Raw genomic sequence first — 24,001 nt, forward strand, 5'->3', positions numbered from 1 at the left:
GGGTATTTAGTTGTTCCACTGATACCACTCAGGGTGTTTAGTTGTTCCACTGATACCACTCAGGGTATTTAGTTGTTCCACTGATACCACTCAGGGTGTTTAGTTGTTCCACTTATACCACTCAGGGTATTTAGTTGTTCCACTGATACCACTCAGGGTGTTTAGTTGTTCCACTGATACCACTCAGGGTGTTTAGTTGTTCCACTGATACCACTCAGGGTATTTAGTTGTTCCACTGATACCCCTCAGGGAGTTTAGTCACTACACTGATACCACTCAGGGTGTTTAGTTGTTCCAATGATACCACTCAGGGTGTTTAGTTGTTCCACTGATACCACTCAGGGTGTTTAGTTGTTCCACTGATACCAACTAGGCTGTTTAGTTGTTCCACTGATAACACTCAGGGTATTTAGTTGTTCCACTGATACCCCTCAGGGTGTTTAGTTGTTCCACTGATACCACTCAGGGTATTTAGTTGTTCCACTGATACCACTCAGGGTGTTTAGTTGTTCCACTGATACCCCTCAGGGTGTTTAGTTGTTCCACTGATACCACTCAGGGTGTTTAGTTGATCCACTGATACCCCTCAGGGTATTTAGTTGTTCCACTGATACCGCTCAGGGTGTTTAGTTGTTCCACCGATACCCCTCAGGGTATTTAGTTGTTCCACTGATACCCCTCAGGGTGTTTAATTGATCCACTGATACCACTCAGGGAGTTTAGTTACTACACTGATACCACTCAGGGTGTTTAGTTGTTTTTAGATGTTTTTCAGCTCTTGGAGATACTCTCACACTGTATATTCAAATATACATTATACATACTGTATTGAATAAGGGGAAATAAAATGGCTGTCCCCTACTCTGTGTAACTCTGTCATCATCTCTGTAGCTTGTCTCAAACCTTATGTGGTTCTGTCTACTTCCCTAAGTTTCTCTAGTGTAGTAAACGTTGATCTGTTGATGTCAAACTGTGGACGCTAGAGGATTTCTGTCTAGTCTTAGAGAAACAAACTTGAAAATAATTTAATTTCAGTTCAGAAGTGCTGAGACTACTAGACAGACACTCCTCCCTGCTTCTCACGTTTCCGGCTGATTTTCTAAGCTGTCAAGTGGACATTTAAAGCCAGGTATGGATGTGACTTACCAGTTATTAAACTGATCTGTCAGGCTACAACTTCATTTCAACCAGACATGCATTGTAAAGCATATTTTACACTTGTGGTTATGCCAAATGTAGAGTTGTACATTTAACACAAAAAAAAACATTATTGCACAATTAGTAGAACTAAAAAAAAACATGTAACACAGTAACTACATAGCTAAACACAAAATATTATAATACACAGGGACCAGAGGCGGTTGGAGCCGTTTAAGTTGAGGGAAGACGAGGAGTTTTTTTATGAGCATGAACAAATTTCTATATGAGAATATTGGATGATTGTCATTCATATTCCATTCACCCAGTTCAATGTAACATTGTTTAGTTGTTTCACTGATACCAGTCGGGGTGTTTAGTTGTTCCACTGATACCACTCAGGGTGTTAAGTTGATCCACTGATACCACTCAGGGAGTTTAGTCACTACACTGATACCACTCAGGCTGTTTAGTTGTTCCACTGATACCCCACAGGGTGTTTAGTTGTTCCACTGATACCACTCAGGGTGTTTAGTTGTTCCACTGATACCACTCAGGGTGTTTAGTTGTTCCACTGATACCCCACAGGGTGTTTAGTTGTTCCACTGATACCAGTCAGGTTATTTAGTTGTTCCACTGATACCACTCAGGGTGTTTAGTTGTTCCACTGATACCCCTCAGGGTGTTTAGTTGTTCCACTGATACCACTCAGTGTGTTTATTTGTTCCACTGATACCCCTCAGGGTGTTTAGTTGTTCCACTGATACCCCTCAGGGTATTTAGATGTTCCTCTGATACCACTCAGGGTGTTTAGTTGTTCCACTGATACCCCTCAGGGTGTTTAGTTGATCCACTGATACCACTCAGGGAGTTTAGTCACTAAACTGATACCACTCAGGGTGTTTAGTTGTTCCACTGATACCACTCAGGGTGTTTAGTTGATCCACTGATACCACTCAGTGAGTTTAGTCACTACACTGATACCACTCAGGGTGTTTAGTTGTTCCACTGATACCCCTCAGGGTGTTTAGTTGTTCCAAATGATACCACTCAGGGTGTTTAGTTGTTCCACTGAAACCACTCAGTGAGTTTAGTCACTACACTGATACCACTCAGGGTGTTTAGTTGTTCCACTGATACCCCTCAGGGTGTTTAGTTGTTCCAGGGTGTTTAGTTGTTCCAAATGATACCACTCAGGGTGTTTAGTTGTTCCACTGATACCACTCAGGGTGTTTAGTTGTTCCACTGATACCAGTCAGGGTGTTTAGTTGTTCCACTGATACCTCTCAGGGTGTTTAGTTGTTCCACTGATACCAGTCAGGGTGTTTAGTTGTTCCACTGATACACTCAGTGTGTTTAGTTGTTCCACTGATACCAGTCAGGGTGTTTAGTTGTTCCACTGATACCTCTCAGGGTGTTTAGTTGTTCCACTGATACCAGTCAGGGTGTTTAGTTGTTCCACTGATACCACTCAGGGTGTTTAGTTGATCCACTGATACAACTCAGGGTGTTTAGATGTTCCACTGATACCCCTCAGGGTGTTTAGTTGTTCCACTGATACCCCTCAGGGTGTTTAGTTGATCCACTGATACCACTCAGGGAGTTTAGTCACTACACTGATACCACTCAGGGTGTTTAGTTGTTCCACTGATACCACTCAGGGTGTTTAGTTGTTCCACTGATACCAGTCAGGGTGTTTAGTTGTTCCACTGATACCACTCAGGGAGTTTAGTCACTACACTGATACCACTCAGGGTGTTTAGTTGTTCCACTGATACCCCTCAGGGAGTTTAGTCACTACACTGATACCACTCAGGGTGTTTAGTTGTTCCACTGATACCAGTCAGGGTGTTTAGTTGTTCCACTGATACCACTCAGGGTGTTTAGTTGATCCACTGATACAACTCAGGGTGTTTAGATGTTCCACTGATACCCCTCAGGGTGTTTAGTTGTTCCACTGATACCCTCAGGGTGTTTAGTTGTTCCACTGATACCACTCAGGGTGTTTAGTTTAGTCACTACACTGATACCACTCAGGGTGTTTAGTTGTTCCACTGATACCACTCAGGGTGTTTAGTTGTTCCACTGATACCAGTCAGGGTGTTTAGTTGTTCCACTGATACCACTCAGGGTGTTTAGTTGTTCCACTGATACCACTCAGGGTGTTTAGTTGTTCCACTGATACCCCTCAGGGAGTTTAGTCACTACACTGATACCACTCAGGGTGTTTAGTTGTTCCACTGATACCAGTCAGGGTGTTTTGTTGTTCCACTGAAACCACTCAGGGTGTTTAGTTGATCCACTGATACCACTCAGGGAGTTTAGTTGATCCACTGATACCCCTCAGGGTGTTTAGTTGTTCCACTGATACAACTCAGGGTGTTCAGTTGATTGGGTGTACAACATGTCAATTGAAATGCATTCCAGGTGACTACCTTGTGAAGCTGGTTGATAGAGCACACACACACACACACACACACACACACACACACACACACACACACACACACACACACCACACACACACACACCACACACACACACACACACACACACACACACGCATTACACACTACCAAACTCTGCTACTCCAATTTAGAGATCTGCTCCCTCTTCGTCAGTAGATGTTTTTCAGCTCTTGGAGATACTCTCACACTGTATATTCAAATATACATTATACATACTGTATTGAATAAGGGGAAATAAAATGGCTGTCCCCTACTCTGTGTAACTCTGTCATCATCTCTGTAGCTTGTCTCAAACCGTATGTGGTTCTGTCTACTTCCCTAAGTTTCTCTAGTGTAGTAAACGTTGATCTGTTGATGTCAAACTGTGGACGCTAGAGGACTTCAGTCTAGTCTTAGAGAAACAAACTTGAAAATAACTTAATTTCAGTTCAGAAGTGCTGAGACCCCGAGACAGACACTCCTCCCTGCTTCTAACGTCTCCGGCTGCTTTTCTAAGCTGTCAAGTGAACATGTAAAGCCAGGTATGGATGTGACTTACCAGTTATTAAACTGATCTGTCAGGCTACAACTTCATTTCAACCAGACATGCATTGTAAAGCATATTTTTCACTTGTGGTTATGCCAAATGTAGAGTTGTACATTTAACACAAAAAAAAACATTATTGCACAATTAGTAGAACTAAAAAAAAACATGTAACACAGTAACTACATAGCTAAACACAAAATATTATAATACACAGGGACCAGAGGCGGACGGAGCCGTTTAAGTTGAGGGAAGACGATGAGTTTTTTTATGAGCATGGACAAATTTCTATATGAGAATATTGGATGATTGTCATTCATATTCCATTCACCCAGTTCAATGTAGCATTGTTTAGTTGTTTCACTGATACCAGTCGGGGTGTTTAGTTGTTCCACTGATACCACTCAGGGTGTTTAGTTGATCCACTGATACCACTCAGGGTATTTAGTTGTTCCACTGATACCACTCAGGGTATTTAGTTGTTACACTGATACCACTCAGGGTATTTAGTTGTTCCACTGATACCCCTCAGGGTGTTTAGTTGTTCCACTGATACCACTCAGGGTGTTTAGTTGTTCCACTGATACCACTCAGGGTGTTTAGTTGTTCCACTGATACCACTCAGGGTGTTTAGTTGTTCCACTGATACCCCTCAAGGAGTTTAGTCACTACACTGATACCACTCAGGGTGTTTAGTTGTTCCACTGATACCACTCAGGGTGTATAGTTGTTCCACTGATACCCCTCAGGGTATTTAGTTGTTCCACTGATACCACTCAGGGTATTTAGTTGTTCCACTGATACCACTCAGGGTGTTTAGTTGTTCCACTGATACCACTCAGGGTGTTTAGTTGTTCCACTGATACCACTCATGGTGCTTAGTTGATCCACTGATACCACATCATTTAAGTGTTTAGTTGACCACTGATCCAGAGCGACTGAATTCACCTTCTGACACCAGTGGAACAGCCACATTTAAGGGTGGGTGAGAAGGATTTTAGTTATCCTATCCTAGGTATTCCTTGAAGGGTGGGGTTTAGTTGTTCTCCACTGATACCCGCTGTCCTGGCGTCGTGAGGGAGTTTAGTTGTTCCACTGATACCACTCAGGGTTTTACTGGGCTGATACCCCTCAGGGAACTGTACTTCCTCAGTGGTAGGGAGGCGAGTTGTTCAGGCCAGAGGTGGATGAACTCAGTGCCCTTGTTTGGGTGTTCCACTGATCAGAGCCTGGAGGGTGTTTGCCGTTCCCACTCACAGCTCCTGATACCACTCAGGGTCTTTAGTTGTTCACTGATACCACTGGAGAGAGCGGAGGTTTAGTTGTTTGACGTGAGTTCCACTGGGATTGAACACCAGGGGCTGCGGTTGTTCTGGATGAGTTGTTTAGTTGTTTACTGGCACAGGCAGGGAGCCCAGCCACTGATACCGGGTGTTTAGTTGCCACTGTAATCCAGACGGGAGATGACAAGTGCCTGGATTTTAGGACCTGATACCACTCAGTGAGTTTAGTCACTCCACTGATACCACTCAGGGTGTTTAGTTGTTCCACTGATACCACTCAGGGTGTTTAGTTGTTCCACTGATACCACTCAGGGTGTTTAGTTGTTCCACTGATACCACTCAGGGTGTTTAGTTGTTCCACTGATACCACTCAGGGTGTTTAGTTGTTCCACTGATACCACTCAGGGTGTTTAGTTGTTCCACTGATACCACCTCAGGGTGTTTAGTTGTTCCACTGATACCCCTCAGGGTGTTTAGTTGTTCCACTGATACCACTCAGGGTGTTTAGTTGTTCCACTGATACCACTCAGGGTGTTTAGTTGTTCCACTGATACCCCTCAGGGTGTTTAGTTGTTCCACTGATACCACTCAGGGTGTTTAGTCACTACACTGATACCAGTCAGGGTGTTTAGTTGTTCCACTGATACCCCTCAGGGTTGTTTAGTTGTTCCACTGATACCACTCAGGGTGTTTAGTTGTTCCACTGATACCAGTCGGGGTGTTTAGTTGTTCCACTGATACCACTCAGGGTGTTTAGTTGTTCCACTGATACCACTCAGGGTGTTTAGTTGTTCCACTGATACCACTCAGGGAGTTTAGTCACTACACTGATACCACTCAGGGTGTTTAGTTGTTCCACTGATACCACTCAGGGTGTTTAGTTGTTCCACTGATACCACTCAGGGTGTTTAGTTGTTCCACTGATACCACTCAGGGTGTTTAGTTGTTCCACTGATACCACTCAGGGTGTTTAGTTGTTCCACTGATACCACTCAGGGTGTTTAGTTGTTCCACTGATACCACTCAGGGTGTTTAGTTGTTCCACTGATACCACTCAGGGTGTTTAGTTGTTCCACTGATACCACTCAGGGTGTTTAGTTGTTCCACTGATACCACTCAGGGTGTTTAGTTGTTCCACTGATACCACTCAGGGTGTTTAGTTGTTCCACTGATACCACTCAGGGTATTTAGTTGTTCCACTGATACCACTCAGGGTGTTTAGTTGTTCCACTGATACCACTCAGGGTGTTTAGTTGTTCCACTGATACCACTCAGGGTGTTTAGTTGTTCCACTGATACCACTCAGGGTGTTTAGTTGTTCCACTGATACCACTCAGGGTGTTTAGTTGTTCCACTGATACCACTCAGGGTATTTAGTTGTTCCACTGATACCACTCAGGGTGTTTAGTTGTTCCACTGATACCACTCAGGGTATTTAGTTGTTCCACTGATACCACTCAGGGTGTTTAGTTGTTCCACTGATACCCCTCAGGGTGTTTAGTTGATCCACTGATACCACTCAGGGTGTTTAGTTGTTCCACTGATACCCTCAGGGTATTTAGTTGTTCCACTGATACCCTCAGGGTGTTTAGTTGTTCCACTGATACCCCTCAGGGTATTTAGTTGTTCCACTGATACCCCTCAGGGTGTTTAATTGATCCACTGATACCACTCAGGGAGTTTAGTTACTACACTGATACCACTCAGGGTGTTTAGTTGTTTTTAGATGTTTTTCAGCTCTTGGAGATACTCTCACACTGTATATTCAAATATACATTATACATACTGTATTGAATAAGGGGAAATAAAATGGCTGTCCCCTACTCTGTGTAACTCTGTCATCATCTCTGTATCTTGTCTCAAACCTTATGTGGTTCTGTCTACTTCCCTAAGTTTCTCTAGTGTAGTAAACGTTGATCTGTTGATGTCAAACTGTGGACGCTAGAGGATTTCAGTCTAGTCTTAGAGAAACAAACTTGAAAATAATTTAATTTCAGTTCAGAAGTGCTGAGACTCCGAGACAGACACTCCTCCCTGCTTCTCACGTTTCCGGCTGCTTTTCTAAGCTGTCAAGTGGACATTTAAAGCCAGGTATGGATGTGACTTACCAGTTATTAAACTGATCTGTCAGGCTACAACTTCATTTCAACCAGACATGCATTGTAAAGCATATTTTACACTTGTGGTTATGCCAAATGTAGAGTTGTACATTTAACACAAAAAAAACATTATTGCACAATTAGTAGAACTAAAAAAAAACATGTAACACAGTAACTACATAGCTAAACACAAAATATTATAATACACAGGGACCAGAGGCGGTCGGAGCCGTTTAAGTTGAGGGAAGACGAGGAGTTTTTTATGAGCATGAACAAATTTCTATATGAGAATATTGGATGATTGTCATTCATATTCCATTACCACCCAGTTCAATGATAACATCAGGGTTTTAGTTGTTCCACTGATACCACTCAGGGTGTTTAGTTGTTCCACTGATACCACTCAGGGTGTTTAGTTGTTCCACTGATACCACTCAGGGTGTTTAGTTGATCCACTGATACCACTCAGGGTAGTTTAGTTGTTCCACTGATACCACTCAGGCTGTTTAGTTGTTCCACTGATACCACTCAGGGTGTTTAGTTGTTTCACTGATACCAGTCAGGTTATTTAGTTGTTCCACTGATACCACTCAGGGTGTTTAGTTGTTCCACTGATACCCCTCAGGGTGTTTAGTTGTTCCACTGATACCACTCAGTGTGTTTATTTGTTCCACTGATACCCCTCAGGGTGTTTAGTTGTTCCACTGATACCCCTCAGGGTGTTTAGTTTTTCCACTGATACCACTCAGGTTGTTTAGTTGTTCCACTGATACCCCTCAGGGTGTTTTGTTGATCCACTGATACCACTCAGGGAGTTTAGTTGTTCTGATACACTGATACCACTCAGGGTGTTTAGTTGTTCCACTGATACCACTCAGGGTGTTTAGTTGTTCCACTGATACCCCTCAGGGTGTTTAGTTGATCCACTGATACCACTCAGGGAGTTTAGTCACTACACTGATACCACTCAGGGTGTTTAGTTGTTCCACTGATACCACTCAGGGTGTTTAGTTGTTCCACTGATACCACTCAGTGAGTTTAGATACCACTCAGGGTGTTTAGTTGTTCCACTGATACCCCTCAGGGTGTTTAGTTGTTCCACTGATACCACTCAGGGTGTTTAGTTGTTCCACTGATACCACTCAGGGTGTTTAGTTGTTCCACTGATACCAGTCAGGGTGTTTAGTTGTTCCACTGATACCTCTCAGGGTGTTTAGTTGTTCCACTGATACCAGTCAGGGTGTTTAGTTGTTCCACTGATACACTCAGTGTGTTTAGTTGTTCCACTGATACCAGTCAGGGTGTTTAGTTGTTCCACTGATACCTCTCAGGGTGTTTAGTTGTTCCACTGATACCAGTCAGGGTGTTTAGTTGTTCCACTGATACCACTCAGGGAGTTTAGTCACTACACTGATACCACTCAGGGTGTTTAGTTGTTCCACTGATACCCCTCAGGGAGTTTAGTCACTACACTGATACCACTCAGGGTGTTTAGTTGTTCCACTGATACCAGTCAGGGTGTTTTGTTGTTCCACTGAAACCACTCAGGGTGTTTAGTTGATCCACTGATACCACTCAGGGAGTTTAGTTGATCCACTGATACCCCTCAGGGTGTTTAGTTGTTCCACTGATACAACTCAGGGTGTTTAGTTGATTGGGTGTACAACATGTCATAATGCATTCCAGGTGACTACCTTGTGAAGCTGGTTGATTAGAGCACACACACACACACACACACACACACTCACACACACACACACAGTCCTGGAAACCACTCAGGGAAGTCACTACACTGATACCACCTCAGGGTGTTTACACACACACACAGGGTGTTTACACACACACACACACACACACACACACACACACACACACACACACACACACACACACACACACGCATTACACACTACCAAACTCTGCTACTCCAATTTAGAGATCTGCTCCCTCTTCGTCAGTAGATGTTTTTCAGCTCTTGGAGATACTCTCACACTGTATATTCAAATATACATTATACATACTGTATTGAATAAGGGGAAATAAAATGGCTGTCCCCTACTCTGTGTAACTCTGTCATCATCTCTGTAGCTTGTCTCAAACCGTATGTGGTTCTGTCTACTTCCCTAAGTTTCTCTAGTGTAGTAAACGTTGATCTGTTGATGTCAAACTGTGGACGCTAGAGGACTTCAGTCTAGTCTTAGAGAAACAAACTTGAAAATAACTTAATTTCAGTTCAGAAGTGCTGAGACCCCGAGACAGACACTCCTCCCTGCTTCTAACGTCTCCGGCTGCTTTTCTAAGCTGTCAAGTGAACATGTAAAGCCAGGTATGGATGTGACTTACCAGTTATTAAACTGATCTGTCAGGCTACAACTTCATTTCAACCAGACATGCATTGTAAAGCATATTTTTCACTTGTGGTTATGCCAAATGTAGAGTTGTACATTTAACACAAAAAAAAAACATTATTGCACAATTAGTAGAACTAAAAAAAAACATGTAACACAGTAACTACATAGCTAAACACAAAATATTATAATACACAGGGACCAGAGGCGGTCGGAGCCGTTTAAGTTGAGGGAAGACGATGAGTTTTTTTATGAGCATGGACAAATTTCTATATGAGAATATTGGATGATTGTCATTCATATTCCATTCACCCAGTTCAATGTAGCATTGTTTAGTTGTTTCACTGATACCAGTCGGGGTGTTTAGTTGTTCCACTGATACCACTCAGGGTGTTTAGTTGTTCCACTGATACCACTCAGGGTGTTTAGTTGTTCCACTGATACCACTCAGGGTATTTAGTTGTTACACTGATACCACTCAGGGTATTTAGTTGTTCCACTGATACCCCTCAGGGTGTTTAGTTGTTCCACTGATACCACTCAGGGTGTTTAGTTGTTCCACTGATACCACTCAGGGTGTTTAGTTGTTCCACTGATACCCCTCAGGGTGTTTAGTTGTTCCACTGATACCCCTCAGGGTGTTTAGTCACTACACTGATACCAGTCAGGTTATTTAGTTGTTCCACTGATACCACTCAGGGTGTTTAGTTGTTCCACTGATACCACTCAGGGTGTTTAGTTGATCCACTGATACCACTCAGGGAGTTTAGTTGTTCCACTGATACCACTGATACCACTCAGGGAGTTTAGTCACCACTCAGGGTGTTTAGTTGTTCCACTGATACCACTCAGGGTGTTTAGTTGTTCCACTTATACCACTCAGGGTGTTTAGTTGTTCCACTGATACCACTCAGGGTGTTTAGTTGTTCCACTGATACCCCTCAGGGTGTTTAGTTGTTCCACTGATACCCCTCAGGGTGTTTAGTTGTTCCACTGATACCACTCAGGGTGTTTAGTTGTTCCACTGATACCCCTCAGGGTGTTTAGTTGTTCCACTGATACCACTCAGGGAGTTTAGTTGTTCCACTGATACCCCTCAGGGTGTTTAGTTGATCCACTGATACCACTCAGGGAGTTTAGTTGTTCCACTGATACCACTCAGGGTGTTTAGTTGTTCCACTGATACCCCTCAGGGTGTTTAGTTGATCCACTGATACCACTCAGGGTGTTTAGTTGTTCCACTGATACCACTCAGGGTGTTTAGTTGTTCCACTCCACTGATACCACTGATACTCAGGGTATTTAGTTGTTCCACTGATACCACTCAGGGTGTTTAGTTGTTCCACTGATACCACTCAGGGTGTTTAGTTGTTCCACTGATACCACTCAGGGTATTTAGTTGTTCCACTGATACCACTCAGGGTTTAGTTGTTTAGTTGTTCCACTGATACCACTCAGGGTGTTTAGTTGTTCCACTGATACCACTCAGGGTGTTTCAGTTGTTCCACTGATACCACTCAGGGTGTTTAGTTGTTCCACTGATACCACTCAGGGTGTTTAGTTGTTCCACTGATACCACTCAGGGTGTTTAGTTGTTCCACTGATACCACTCAGGGTGTTTAGTTGTTCCACTGATACCACTCAGGGTGTTTAGTTGTTCCACTGATACCACTCAGGGTGTTTAGTTGTTCCACTGATACCACTCAGGGTGTTTAGTCACTACACTGATACCACTCAGGGTGTTTAGTTGTTCCACTGATACCACTCAGGGTGTTTAGTTGTTCCACTGATACCACTCAGGGTGTTTAGTTGTTCCACTGATACCACTCAGGGTGTTTAGTTGTTCCACTGATACCACTCAGGGTGTTTAGTTGTTCCACTGATACCACTCAGGGTGTTTAGTTGTTCCACTGATACCCTCACTTACCACTGATACCACTCAGGGTGTTTAGTTGTTCCACTGATACCACTCAGGGTGTTTAGTTGTTCCACTGATACCACTCAGGGAGTTTAGTTGTTCCACTGATACCCCTCAGGGTGTTTAGTTGATCCACTGATACCACTCAGGGTGTTTAGTCACTACACTGATACCACTCAGGGTGTTTAGTTGTTCCACTGATACCACCTCAGGGTGTTTAGTTGTTCCACTGATACCACTCAGGGTATTTAGTTGTTCCACTGATACCACTCAGGGTGTTTAGTTGTTCCACTGATACCACTCAGGGTGTTTAGTTGTTCCACTGATACCACTCAGGGTGTTTAGTTGTTCCACTGATACCACTCAGGGTATTTAGTTGTTCCACTGATACCACTCAGGGTGTTTAGTTGTTCCACTGATACCACTCAGGGTGTTTAGTTGTTCCACTGATACCACTCAGGGTATTTAGTTGTTCCACTGATACCACTCAGGGTGTTTAGTTGTTCCACTGATACCACTCAGGGTGTTTAGTTGTTCCACTGATACCACTCAGGGTGTTTAGTTGTTCCACTGATACCACTCAGGGTGTTTAGTTGTTCCACTGATACCACTCAGGGTGTTTAGTTGTTCCACTGATACCACTCAGGGTGTTTAGTTGTTCCACTGATACCACTCAGGGTGTTTAGTTGTTCCACTGATACCACTCAGGGTGTTTAGTTGTTCCACTGATACCACTCAGGGTATTTAGTTGTTCCACTGATACCACTCAGGGTGTTTAGTTGTTGATACCACTCAGGGTGTTTAGTTGTTCCACTGATACCACTCAGGGTGTTTAGTTGTTCCACTGATACCACTCAGGGTGTTTAGTTGTTCCACTGATACCCTCAGGGTATTTAGTTGTTCCACTGATACCCTCAGGGTGTTTAGTTGTTCCACTGATACCACTCAGGGTGTTTAGTTGTTCCACTGATACCACTCAGGGTGTTTAGTTGTTCCACTGATACCACTCAGGGTGTTTAGTTTAGTTCCACTGATACCCTCAGGGTATTTAGTTGTTCCACTGATACCACTCAGGGTATTTAGTTGTTCCACTGATACCACTCAGGGTGTTTAGTTGTTCCACTGATACCCCTCAGGGTGTTTAGTTGTTCCAAATGATACCACTCAGGGTGTTTAGTTGTTCCACTGATACCACTCAGGGTGTTTAGTTGTTCCACTGATACCAGTCAGGGTGTTTAGTTGTTCCACTGATACCACTGATACCACTCAGGGATTTAGTCACTACACTGATACCACTCAGGGTGTTTAGTTGTTCCACTGATACCACTCAGGGTGTTTAGTTGTTCCACTGATACCACTCAGGGTGTTTAGTTGTTCCACTGATACCACTGGGTGTTTAGTTGTTCCACTACCTGATACCACTCAGGGTGTTTAGTTGTTCCACTGATACCACTCAGGGTGTTTAGTTGATCCACTGATACCACTCAGGGTAGTTTAGTTGTTCCACTGATACCACTCAGGGTGTTTAGTTGTTCCACTGATACCACTCAGGGTGTTTAGTTGTTCACTACACTGATACCACTCAGGGTGTTTAGTTGTTCCACTGATACCACTCAGGGTGTTTAGTTGTTCCACTGATACCACTCAGGGTATTTAGTTGTTCCACTGATACCACTCAGGGTGTTTAGTTGTTCCACTGATACCACTCAGGGTGTTTAGTTGTTCCACTGATACCACTCAGGGTGTTTAGTTGTTCCACTGATACCACTCAGGGTGTTTAGTTGTTCCACTGATACCACTCAGGGTGTTTAGTTGTTCCACTGATACCACTCAGGGTGTTTAGTTGTTCCACTGATACCACTCAGGGTGTTTAGTTGTTCCACTGATACCACTCAGGGTGTTTAGTTGTTCCACTGATACCACTCAGGGTGTTTAGTTGTTCCACTGATACCCCTCAGGGTGTTTAGTTGTTCCACTGATACCACTCAGGGTATTTAGTTGTTCCACTGATACCACTCAGGGTGTTTAGTTGTTCCACTGATACCACTCAGGGTGTTTAGTTGTTCCACTCCACCTCAGGGTATTTAGATGTTCCACTGATACCCCTCAGGGTGTTTAGTTGTTCCACTGATACCACTCAGGGTGTTTAGTTGTTCCACTGATACCACTCAGGGTGTTTAGTTGTTCCACTGATACCACTCAGGGTGTTTAGTTGTTCCACTGATACCACTCAGGGTATTTAGTTGTTCCACTGATACCACTCAGGGTATTTAGTTGTTCCACTGATACCACTCAGGGTGTTTAGTTGTTCCACTGATACCCTCAGGGTATTTAGTTGTTCCACTGATACCCCTCAGGGTGTTTAGTTGTTCCACTGATACCACTCAGGGTGTTTAGTTGTTCCACTGATACCACTCAGGGTGTTTAGTTGTTCCACTGATACCACTCAGGGTATTTAGTCACTGTTCACTGATACCACTCAGGGTGTTTAGTTGTTCCACTGATACCACTCAGGGTATTTAGTTGTTCCACTGATACCACTCAGGGTGTTTAGTTGTTCCACTGATACCCCTCAGGGTGTTTAGTTGTTCCACTGATACCACTCAGGGTGTTTAGTTGTTCCACTGATACCACTCAGGGTGTTTAGTTGATCCACTGATACCACTCAGGGAGTTTAGTCCACTGATACCACTCAGGGTGTTTAGTTGTTCCACTGATACCACTCAGGGTTTAGTTGTTCCACTGATACCACTCAGGTGTTTTTAGTTGTTCCACTGATACCACTCAGGGTGTTTAGTTGTTCCACTGATACCACTCAGGGTGTTTAGTTGTTCCACTGATACCACTCAGGGTATTTAGTTGTTCCACTGATACCACTCAGGGTGTTTAGTTGTTCCACTGATACCACTCAGGGTATTTAGTTGTTCCACTGATACCACTCAGGGTGTTTAGTTGTTCCACTGATACCACTCAGGGTATTTAGTTGTTCCACTGATACCACTCAGGGTATTTAGTTGTTCCACTGATACCACTCAGGGTATTTAGTTGTTCCACTGATACCACTCAGGGTATTTAGTTGTTCCACTGATACCACTCAGGGTGTTTAGTTGTTCCACTGATACCCCTCAGGGTATTTAGTTGTTCCACTGATACCCCTCAGGGTGTTTAGTTGTTCCACTGATACCACTCAGGGTGTTTAGTTGTTCCACTGATACCACTCAGGGTGTTTAGTTGTTCCACTGATACCACTCAGGGTGTTTAGTTGTTCCACTGATACCACTCAGGGTATTTAGTTGTTCCACTGATACCACTCAGGGTGTTTAGTTGTTCCACTGATACCCCTCAGGGTATTTAGTTGTTCCACTGATACCCCTCAGGGTGTTTAGTTGTTCCACTGATACCACTCAGGGTGTTTAGTTGTTCCACTGATACCACTCAGGGTGTTTAGTTGTTCCACTGATACCACTCAGGGTGTTTAGTTGTTCCACTGATACCACTCAGGGTGTTTAGTTGTTCCACTGATACCACTCAGGGAGTTTAGTTGTTCCACTGATACCACTCCGGGTGTTTAGTTGTTCCACTGATACCACTCAGGGTATTTAGATGTTCCACTGATACCCCTCAGGGTGTTTAGTTGTTCCACTGATACCACTCAGGGTGTTTAGTTGTTCCACTGATACCACTCAGGGTGTTTAGTTGTTCCACTGATACCACTCAGGGTGTTTAGTTGTTCCACTGATACCACTCAGGGTGTTTAGTTGTTCCACTGATACCCCTCAGGGTATTTAGTTGTTCCACTGATACCCCTCAGGGTGTTTAGTTGTTCCACTGATACCACTCAGGGTGTTTAGTTGTTCCACTGATACCCCTCAGGGTGTTTAGTTGATCCACTGATACCACTCAGGGAGTTTAGTCACTACAATGATACCACTCAGGGTGTTTAGTTGTTCCACTGATACCCCTCAGGGTGTTTAGTTGATCCACTGATACCACTCAGGGAGTTTAGTCACTACACTGATACCCTCAGGGTGTTTAGTTGATCCACTGATACCAGTCAGGGAGTTTAGTCACTACACTGATACCACTCAGGGTGTTTAGTTGTTCCACTGATACCACCTCAGGCTGTTTAGTTGTTCCACTGATACCACTCAGGGTATTTAGTTGTTCCACTGATACCACTCAGGGTGTTTAGTTGTTCCACTGATACCACTCAGGGTATTTAGTTGTTCCACTGATACCACTCAGGGTGTTTAGTTGTTCCACTGATACCACTCAGGGTATTTAGTTGTTCCACTGATACCACTCAGGGTGTTTAGTTGTTCCACTGATACCACTCAGGGTGTTTAGTTGTTCCACTGATACCACTCAGGGTATTTAGTTGTTCCACTGATACCACTCAGGGTATTTAGTTGTTCCACTGATACCACTCAGGGTATTTAGTTGTTCCACTGATACCACTCAGGGTGTTTAGTTGTTCCACTGATACCACTCAGGGTATTTAGTTGTTCCACTGATACCACTCCGGGTGTTTAGTTGTTCCACTGATACCACTCAGGGTGTTTAGTTGTTCCACTGATACCCCTCAGGGTGTTTAGTTGATCCACTGATACCACTCAGGGTATTTAGTTGTTCCACTGATACCACTCAGGGTATTTAGTTGTTCCACTGATACCACTCCGGGTGTTTAGTTGTTCCACTGATACACCTCAGGGTATTTAGATGTTCCTCTGATACCCCTCAGGGTGTTTAGTTGTTCCACTGATACCACTCAGGGTGTTTAGTTGTTCCACTGATACCACTCAGGGTGTTTAGTTGTTCCACTGATACCCCTCAGGGTATTTAGTTGATACCACTCAGGGTGTTTAGTTGTTCCACTGATACCACTCAGGGTATTTAGTTGTTCCACTGATACCACTCAGGGTGTTTAGTTGTTCCACTGATACCACTCAGGGTATTTAGTTCCACTGATACCACTCAGGGTGTTTAGTTGTTCCACTGATACCACTCAGGGTGTTTAGTTTCCACTGATACCACTGTTCCACTGATACCACTCAGGGTGTTTAGTTGTTCCACTGATACCACTCAGGGTGTTTAGTTGTTCCACTGATACCACTCAGGGTGTTTAGTTGTTCCACTGATACCACTCAGGGTGTTTAGTTGTTCCACTGATACCACTCAGGGTGTTTAGTTGTTCCACTGATACCACTCAGGGTGTTTAGTTGTTCCACTGATACCACTCAGGGTGTTTAGTTGTTCCACTGATACCACTCAGGGTGTTTAGTTGTTCCACTGATACCACTCAGGGTATTTAGTTGTTCCACTGATACCACTCAGGGTGTTTAGTTGTTCCACTGATACCACTCAGGGTATTTAGTTGTTCCACTGATACCACTCAGGGTATTTAGTTGTTCCACTGATACCACTCAGGGTGGTTGTTTTACCACTCAGTTTTAGTTCCACTGATACCACTCAGGGTGTTTAGTTGTTCCACTGATACCACTCAGGGTATTTAGATGTTCAGGGTGTTTAGTTGTTCCACTGATACCACTCAGGGTGTTTAGTTGTTCCACTGATACCACTCAGGGTGTTTAGTTGTTCCACTGATACCACTCAGGGTGTTTAGTTGATCCACTGATACCACTCAGGGTGTTTAGTTGTTCCACTGATACCCCTCGGGGTGTTTAGTTGTTCAACTGATACCACTCAGGGTGTTTAGTTGTTCCACTGATACCAGTCAGGTTATTTAGTTGTTCCACTGATACCACTCAGGGTGTTTAGTTGTTCCACTGATACCCTCAGGGTATTTAGTTGTTCCACTGATACCCTCAGGGTGTTTAGTTGTTCCACTGATACCACTCAGGGTGTTTAGTTGTTCCACTGATACCACTCAGGGTGTTTAGTTGATCCACTGATACCACTCAGGGTGTTTAGTTGTTCCACTGATACCACTCAGGGTGTTTAGTTGTTCCACTGATACCACTCAGGGTGTTTAGTTGATCCACTGATACCACTCAGGGTGTTTAGTCACTACACTGATACCCCTCAGGGTGTTTAGTTGATCCACTGATACCAGTCAGGGAGTTTAGTCACTACACTTTAGTTTTAGTTGTTCCACTGATACCACCTCAGGGTGTTTAGTTGTTCCACTGATACCACTCAGGGTATTTAGTTGTTCCACTGATACCACTCAGGGTGTTTAGTTGTTCCACTGATACCACTCAGGGTATTTAGTTGTTCCACTGATACCACTCAGGGTGTTTAGTTGTTCCACTGATACCACTCAGGGTGTTTAGTTGTTCCACTGATACCACTCAGGGTGTTTAGTTGTTCCACTGATACCACTCAGGGTATTTAGTTGTTCCACTGATACCACTCAGGGTATTTAGTTGTTCCACTGATACCACTCAGGGTGTTTAGTTGTTCCACTGATACCACTCAGGGTATTTAGTTGTTCCACTGATACCACTCAGGGTGTTTAGTTGTTCCACTGATACCACTCAGGGTATTTAGTTGTTCCACTGATACCACTCAGGGTATTTAGTTGTTCCACTGATACCACTCAGGGTATTTAGTTGTTCCACTGATACCACTCAGGGTGTTTAGTTGTTCCACTGATACCCTCAGGGTATTTAGTTGTTCCACTGATACCACTCAGGTGTTTAGTTGTTCCACTGATACCACTCAGGGTGTTTAGTTGTTCCACTGATACCCCTCAGGGTGTTTAGTTGTTGATACCACTCAGGGTATTTAGTTGTTCCACTGATACCACTCAGGGTATTTAGTTGTTCCACTGATACCACTCAGGGTGTTTAGTTGTTCCACTGATACCACTCAGGGTATTTAGATGTTCCACTGATACCCTCAGGGTGTTTAGTTGTTCCACTGATACCACTCAGGGTGTTTAGTTGTTCCACTGATACCACTCAGGGTGTTTAGTTGTTCCACTGATACCCCTCAGGGTGTTTAGTTGATCCACTGATACCACTCAGGGTATTTAGTTGTTCCACTGATACCACTCCGGGTGTTTAGTTGTTCCACTGATACACCTCAGGGTATTTAGATGTTCCTCTGATACCCTCAGGGTGTTTAGTTGTTCCACTGATACCACTCAGGGTGTTTAGTTGTTCCACTGATACCACTCAGGGTGTTTAGTTGTTCCACTGATACCACTCAGGGAGTTTAGTCACTACACTGATACCACTCAGGGTGTTTAGTTGTTCCACTGATACCACTCAGGGTATTTAGTTGTTCCACTGATACCACTCAGGGTGTTTAGTTGTTCCACTGATACCCCTCAGGGTATTTAGTTGTTCCACTGATACCCCTCAGGGTGTTTAGTTGTTCCACTGATACCACTCAGGGTGTTTAGTTGTTCCACTGATACCACTCAGGGTGTTTAGTTGTTCCACTGATACCACTCAGGGTGTTTAGTTGTTCCACTGATACCCCTCAGGGTGTTTAGTTGTTCCACTGATACCACTCAGGGTATTTAGTTGTTCCACTGATACCACTCAGGGTGTTTAGTTGTTCCACTGATACCCTCAGGGTATTTAGTTGTTCCACTGATACCCCTCAGGGTGTTTAGTTGTTCCACTGATACCACTCAGGGTATTTAGTTGTTCCACTGATACCACTCAGGGTGTTTAGTTGTTCCACTGATACCACTCAGGGTATTTAGTTGTTCCACTGATACCACTCAGGGTATTTAGTTGTTCCACTGATACCACTCAGGGTGTTTAGTTGTTCCACTGATACCCCTCAGGGTATTTAGTTGTTCCACTGATACCCTCAGGGTGTTTAGTTGTTCCACTGATACCACTCAGGGTGTTTAGTTGTTCCACTGATACCACTCCGGGTGTTTAGTTGTTCCACTGATACCCCTCAGGGTGTTTAGTTGTTCCACTGATACCCCTCAGGGTGTTTAGTTGTTCCACTGATACCACTCAGGGTGTTTAGTTGTTCCACTGATACCCCTCAGGGTGTTTAGTTGTTCCACTGATACCACTCAGGGTGTTTAGTTGATCCACTGATACCACTCAGGGAGTTTAGTCACTACACTGATACCACTCAGGGTGTTTAGTTGTTCCACTGATACCACTCAGGGAGTTTAGTCACTACACTGATACCAGTCAGGTTATTTAGTTGTTCCACTGATACCACTCAGGGTGTTTAGTTGTTCCACTGATACCCCTCAGGGTATTTAGTTGTTCCACTGATACCCCTCAGGGTGTTTAGTTGTTCCACTGATACCACTCAGGGTGTTTAGTTGTTCCACTGATACCCCTCAGGGTGTTTAGTTGTTCCACTGATACCACTCAGGGTGTTTAGTTGTTCCACTGATACCACTCAGGGTGTTTAGGTTCCACTGATACCCCTCAGGGTGTTTAGTTGATCCACTGATACCACTCAGGGAGTTTAGTCACTACACTGATACCACTCAGGGTGTTTAGTTGTTCCACTGATACCCTCAGGGTGTTTAGTTGATCCACTGATACCACTCAGGGAGTTTAGTCACTACACTGATACCCCTCAGGGTGTTTAGTTGATCCACTGATACCAGTCAGGGAGTTTAGTCACTACACTGATACCACTCAGGGTGTTTAGTTGTTCCACTGATACCACCTAGGCTGTTTAGTTGTTCCACTGATACCACTCAGGGTATTTAGTTGTTCCACTGATACCACTCAGGGTGTTTAGTTGTTCCACTGATACCACTCAGGGTATTTAGTTGTTCCACTGATACCACTCAGGGTGTTTAGTTGTTCCACTGATACCACTCAGGGTATTTAGTTGTTCCACTGATACCACTCAGGGTGTTTAGTTGTTCCACTGATACCCCTCAGGGTATTTAGTTGTTCCACTGATACCACTCAGGGTATTTAGTTGTTCCACTGATACCACTCAGGGTGTTTAGTTGTTCCACTGATACCACTCAGGGTATTTAGTTGTTCCACTGATACCACTCAGGGTGTTTAGTTGTTCCACTGATACCCCTCAGGGTATTTAGATGTTCCTCTGATACCCCTCAGGGTGTTTAGTTGTTCCACTGATACCACTCAGGGTGTTTAGTTGTTCCACTGATACCACTCAGGGAGTTTAGTTGTTCCACTGATACCACTCAGGGTGTTTAGTTGTTCCACTGATACCCCTCAGGGTGTTTAGTTGTTCCACTGATACCACTCAGGGTGTTTAGTTGTTCCACTGATACCCCTCAGGGTGTTTAGTTGTTCCACTGATACCACTCAGGGTGTTTAGTTGTTCCACTGATACCACTCAGGGTGTTTAGTTGTTCCACTGATACCCCTCAGGGTGTTTAGTTGTTCCACTGATACCACTCAGGGAGTTTAGTCACTACACTGATACCAGTCAGGTTATTTAGTTGTTCCACTGATACCACTCAGGGTGTTTAGTTGTTCCACTGATACCCCTCAGGGTATTTAGTTGTTCCACTGATACCCCTCAGGGTGTTTAGTTGTTCCACTGATACCACTCAGGGTGTTTAGTTGTTCCACTGATACCCCTCAGGGTGTTTAGTTGATCCACTGATACCACTCAGGGAGTTTAGTTGTTACACTGATACCACTCAGGGTGTTTAGTTGTTCCACTGATACCCCTCAGGGTGTTTAGTTGATCCACTGATACCACTCAGGGAGTTTAGTCACTACACTGATACCCCTCAGGGTGTTTAGTTGATCCACTGATACCAGTCAGGGAGTTTAGTCACTCACTGATACCACTCAGGGTGTTTAGTTGTTCCACTGATACCACCTCAGGGTGTTTAGTTGTTCCACTGATACCACTCAGGGTATTTAGTTGTTCCACTGATACCACTCAGGGTGTTTAGTTGTTCCACTGATACCACTCAGGGTATTTAGTTGTTCCACTGATACCACTCAGGGTGTTTAGTTGTTCCACTGATACCCCTCAGGGTATTTAGTTGTTCCACTGATACCACTCAGGGTATTTAGTTGTTCCACTGATACCACTCAGGGTATTTAGTTGTTCCACTGATACCACTCAGGGTATTTAGTTGTTCCACTGATACCACTCCGGGTCCAGTTGTTCCACTGATACCACTCAGGGTATTTAGTTGTTCCACTGATACCACTCAGGGTGTTTAGTTGTTCCACTGATACCACTCAGGGTGTTTAGTTGTTCCACTGATACCACTCAGGGTGTTTAGTTGTTCCACTGATACCACTCAGGGTATTTAGTTGTTCCACTGATACCACTCAGGGTATTTAGTTGTTCCACTGATACCACTCAGGGTGTTTAGTTGTTCCACTGATACCCTCAGGGTATTTAGTGTTCCTCTGATACCCCTCAGGGTGTTTATTTGTTCCACTGATACCCCTCAGGGTGTTTAGTTGTTCCACTGATACCACTCAGGGTGTTTAGTTGTTCCACTGATACCCCTCAGGGTGTTTAGTTGATCCACTGATACCACTCAGGGTATTTAGTTGTTCCACTGATACCACTCAGGGTATTTAGTTGTTCCACTGATACCACTCCGGGTGTTTAGTTGTTCCACTGATACACCTCAGGGTATTTAGATGTTCCTCTGATACCCCTCAGGGTGTTTAGTTGTTCCACTGATACCACTCAGGGTGTTTAGTTGTTCCACTGATACCACTCAGGGTGTTTAGTTGTTCCACTGATACCACTCAGGGAGTTTAGTCACTACACTGATACCACTCAGGGTGTTTAGTTGTTCCACTGATACCACTCAGGGTATTTAGTTGTTCCACTGATACCACTCCGGGTGTTTAGTTGTTCCACTGATACCCCTCAGGGTATTTAGATGTTCCTCTGATACCCCTCAGGGTGTTTAGTTGTTCCACTGATACCACTCAGGGTGTTTAGTTGATCCACTGATACCACTCAGGGAGTTTAGTCACTACACTGATACCACTCAGGGTGTTTAGTTGTTCCACTGATACCACTCAGGGAGTTTATTCACTACACTGATACCAGTCAGGTTATTTAGTTGTTCCACTGATACCACTGATACCAGTCAGGGTATTTAGTTGTTCCACTGATACCCCTCAGGGTATTTAGTTGTTCCACTGATACCCCTCAGGGTGTTTAGTTGTTCCACTGATACCACTCAGGGTATTTAGTTGTTCCACTGATACCACTCAGGGTGTTTAGTTGTTCCACTGATACCACTCAGGGTATTTAGTTGTTCCACTGATACCACTCAGGGTATTTAGTTGTTCCACTGATACCACTCCGGGTGTTTAGTTGTTCCACTGATACCCCTCAGGGTATTTAGATGTTCCACTGATACCACTCAGGGTGTTTAGTTGTTCCACTGATACCACTCAGGGTATTTAGTTGTTCCACTGATACCACTCAGGGTGTTTAGTTGTTCCACTGATACCCCTCAGGGTATTTAGATGTTCCTCTGATACCCCTCAGGGTGTTTAGTTGTTCCACTGATACCACTCAGGGTGTTTAGTTGTTCCACTGATACCCCTCAGGGTGTTTAGTTGTTCCACTGATACCACTCAGGGTGTTTAGTTGATCCACTGATACCACTCAGGGAGTTTAGTCACTACACTGATACCACTCAGGGTGTTTAGTTTTTCCACTGATACCACTCAGGGAGTTTAGTCACTACACTGATACCAGTCAGGTTATTTAGTTGTTCCACTGATACCACTCAGGGTGTTTAGTTGTTCCACTGATACCCCTCAGGGTATTTAGTTGTTCCACTGATACCCCTCAGGGTGTTTAGTTGTTCCACTGATACCACTCAGGGTGTTTAGTTGTTCCACTGATACCCCTCAGGGTGTTTAGTTGATCCACTGATACCACTCAGGGAGTTTAGTCACTACAATGATACCACTCAGGGTGTTTAGTTGTTCCACTGATACCCCTCAGGGTGTTTAGTTGATCCACTGATACCACTCAGGGAGTTTAGTCACTACACTGATACCCCTCAGGGTGTTTAGTTGATCCACTGATACCAGTCAGGGAGTTTAGTCACTACACTGATACCACTCAGGGTGTTTAGTTGTTCCACTGATACCACCTAGGCTGTTTAGTTGTTCCACTGATACCACTCAGGGTATTTAGTTGTTCCACTGATACCACTCAGGGTGTTTAGTTGTTCCACTGATACCACTCAGGGTATTTAGTTGTTCCACTGATACCACTCAGGGTGTTTAGTTGTTCCACTGATACCACTCAGGGTATTTAGTTGTTCCACTGATACCACTC

The 24,001-nt window shown here is 44.1% G+C and overlaps 1 protein-coding gene across 2 annotated transcripts in view; it reads left to right on the plus strand.

Moving 5' to 3' along the window:
- Positions 1 to 1,064: 1,064 nt before the first annotated feature.
- The window catches only part of LOC135518964 (C-X-C chemokine receptor type 1-like), a 45,501-nt gene continuing 22,564 nt past the window's right edge, over positions 1,065 to 24,001 (plus strand). Inside the window, exons 1-2 of one of the 2 annotated variants that reach the window (XM_064943948.1) lie at positions 1,065 to 1,129; positions 7,409 to 7,502. The gene's annotated coding sequence lies outside the window, so the exon portion shown is untranslated. Of the gene's footprint in view, positions 1,130 to 7,328; positions 7,503 to 24,001 lie in introns of those variants that run through there. The other variant, XM_064943947.1, reaches the window with a different exon arrangement.

The sequence above is a fragment of the Oncorhynchus masou genome, chromosome 29, assembly GCF_036934945.1.
Source record: "Oncorhynchus masou masou isolate Uvic2021 chromosome 29, UVic_Omas_1.1, whole genome shotgun sequence".
NCBI lineage: Eukaryota > Metazoa > Chordata > Actinopteri > Salmoniformes > Salmonidae > Oncorhynchus > Oncorhynchus masou.